General features: G+C 27.4%; 1 long non-coding RNA gene across 1 annotated transcript; it reads left to right on the top strand.

Annotated features, from left to right (window-relative positions):
- Positions 1-351: 351 nt before the first annotated feature.
- On the top strand, positions 352-3,138 carry LOC127070270 (uncharacterized). The gene is made up of 3 exons (XR_007784447.1): positions 352-787; positions 879-1,045; positions 3,085-3,138. It is a non-coding gene; the product is annotated as an uncharacterized LOC127070270 (long non-coding RNA).
- The last annotated feature ends 227 nt before the right edge of the window (positions 3,139-3,365 follow it).

Below are 3,365 nucleotides of genomic sequence, written 5' to 3'. Positions count from 1 at the left end.
AACATTGAATCTCCATATGCAGCAAGCTCAAAATAGTAAAACTTGAGGACATCGGTATTCCTTGAAACGTATTTTTAATGTACAAAACAAGCACTACCTATACTTTGATACGTTTTTAAATTATTTAACTTCCGCTAATTTTTTTAAATAACATATATATCAAGCATAATTAATACTTTGAAATAATATAGTGTTTAATGTATTATCTTTAGAGATGATTTACAGGAAATATTCTTTATAAATGTTATATTTTTTTTCTGCTATAATTTTTTGTATGTTTCAGCCTCTCATTTTTCTGTTAATGTATCATTATTTATTATCTTGGAACAGAATGCTCGTCGTGCAAGGATCAACGAAGACTTAAATATTTCCTCAATAATTTTTAAGGATTTTTTATTTAACAATGATATTAATAATTCTGTTTTTATTTTTTTCAGATTATCATTGCAATTGTGCGCGAGTAATGAATAAATCGAGTATTGTGTCGCTAAACTAAAAACACAAAACTCGCGAAATAGAAGTAGTGTTTATTCGTCAATAAAAATTTTTACGATTAAGATTGTGACGTTAAATCAGCTCTGAGGAGTTTGAAATAAGTGTCCTGAATCAATTACGTGCAAAACAGTCAGTTATAGAAAGTTGTATTTTTCTATTTTGTGAATTGTAGTTAAATTTAAAGAATTAAATTCAGTGTCATCTTATAATAAATAAATAATTATCGCGTGTTAGAGTCAGTGCTTGGAAGATGATCAAGAAATTAGTACACATCTTTTGTAATAGAATATTGGTGAGTAACTTGATAAATTCTATAAATAATAATTTTACCATCTTGTTGTGACAATAAATTTATTCGAAATTTGTTTTAAATTTATTTGCAGATGATTCACTATAATGATGCGTTATAATAATCCATAAAAGTTTCAACCTGGAAGTATACGTTGATGTCTACCTTACCTAATTTTCAACCTACTGTGGATCAACTTCCCTCAATTTCGAGCTACGACCCGAACGAGTGTTTTAAAGCCATCAGAGAACTTCTTAAGTAGTGAGTGAAAAAAATTAAGGTCCCTCCAGTGCTCAATTATGTCGAGAACGAAAGGTCCGAATCGGCACGAGTTACTGGTTGTAATTTTTTTTAATAAATTATTGACGAACACGCAAGTAACTCCTCTTTTGAATTTATTTACGACTGATACATATTTAATTATTTGTTTATTCTGTATGTTTATTTTTATTAATTCAAAACAAGATCTTCTTGTTTCGTCGAGTCAAATCGTCTTTAATTAACAATGCATTTAATTCGCACTTTTTTCTTCGTATTTGTTCAAGTTATTAGCGGTAAAATCGGATATCGATTTATGCGATTTCGTCAATAAGAAAAGCATGTTATATCGTCTATGTTATATCTCTTCGAGTCTATTAGATCTTAATCTATTTGATTGCGATCTACTTTAATCTTTTCGATAAAAAATGAGCGAGAAGATAAACGCGACGGATAGATTTTGAAATACGTGGACGCATCATGACCTTGTTTTTTTATCAGAATAGGAATCGTCTGAGATTTTTTGATTATTGTTGTACGAAAAATTAATGAAATATTTAATCAATTTCGTTGATAAAATAAAAGTCTCAATAGAGTTATTGCTTTTGAAAAAAAAAGTCGAGTAGAGTCATTACTGAAAAATAAAGAGACATGTAGAAGCATAGTCCGTAGGTTTAGTTGATAAATTAATCATTTCATCGATTAATTCCCGTTTCCCTTCCCCCATGTTTTCTGTATTCATCTGTGTATGTGTGCCCAGGTGTTACTCGTATGGGTGAGAAACAGTTAATATGGGTTTAGTTTTAAGTTCCCCTCTTTAGCGACTGTCATTGCGTTAATGATCGTGCACGATGTATCTTGCACCTGTGTGTGCATCTTAGGTGGTTGTACATCGTCTCACGAAATTTTTAATCATTCACGTAAAAAATATTTAATAATTTTCAGTTAACCATATGATGGATAAAATTCATATGTTATTAATATGCTAATATATCACTATCTATTAATATTTATATTGAAAATACGTCGTGCAAAAGGATATTCGATTATTTTGAATATTAAGTGAACTATTTTTTCATTAATAAAATAGTACTAAAACGTTTATACACACACACACACACACTAGTACGTACTAGCATTTATATTGAAAGTAAAGTAATTTATATTGAAAGTATTGCGCAATAGTTACTAAGCTTTTCAGTCGATTTCAACAAATTGGTAGGTACCATCGAGTTAGTTAAGAATTAGAGGAAACATGATTGAGTTAGAGTGTCGGAAGTACAGGTAGTGTTTTTAATATAGGCTATTTTTAAATATAGATATAGGTAAGCAGGTAGTATACTTTTCTGTGCGAATATGTGTTTAATTTTAAGCAGGTAGGACCGGATAAAACGCACGCGGTAATTTCTACTTAAGAGTGAAAAGTTTCGTCTTCGGATATTATGCAAGGTTTCAGTAAATTTTAGAATCATTCAACATGTTTGTTTTGTTCCGATATTTTTCTCATATTCTACATTACAAGATATATCAGTATCAAAGAGTTTAAAAGTCCTTGCAATTTTTAAAAAATTTATTTTTTTCGAATTATCAAAGATGTTCCAACATGTTAGATACTTAGTCTTAAGTATATTAACTTTATTATTAGATTTTAATTAATGAACATTAAAGCAATTCATTTTCTTGTTTGTTGTTTTTACAATTTTTAACTTTGATCAAACATTATTTGTTATTTCGGAGTAAAACAGTTATTCATAATAATTCATGTCTCTTCGATTAGTATATATTTTAAATTTATTGTTACGTGTTCAGACAGTTTTATTTATAGTATAATATTATATTTGAAATTCTTCAATTACTGAAATATTATATGTTACGACGTAGAATCACGTTGTTGAATTTTATCTTATAGGAAATGATAGAAATAGATAGGGAATTAAAAAACGCATCTACATGCTTATATTGCATGCTTTCATATTTTTTTTTACTATATGCTATTGAATTATAATATTGTATGACATATATATATTTTTTTTTTGTTATAGATAATCATCATTGGATTTGCTAGCGTCAATCTTTATCTTTTTTGTGTATTAGAGACAAATATAATTTCATATAGTTTTGGAATGTACCAAAAATTGTTTTTGATTCGTTGTATTCTTAAAATTCTTTAGATTCTTTAAATTTAATATAATAGAATTTTATATAATATAATATAATTAAAGTCATATCATTGTTAAAGTTATAGATAATTAAATTCAGTATTAGCATAATTATTCATTTTGATTACTCTTGATTAAATTCAATATTAGTATAATTAATTATT

This window comes from Vespula vulgaris, chromosome 17 (genome assembly GCF_905475345.1).
Source record: "Vespula vulgaris chromosome 17, iyVesVulg1.1, whole genome shotgun sequence".
Taxonomy (NCBI): Eukaryota; Metazoa; Arthropoda; class Insecta; order Hymenoptera; family Vespidae; genus Vespula; species Vespula vulgaris.
Note: the sequence above shows the minus strand (reverse complement) of the source record. Positions and strands in the feature narration are given on the sequence as shown.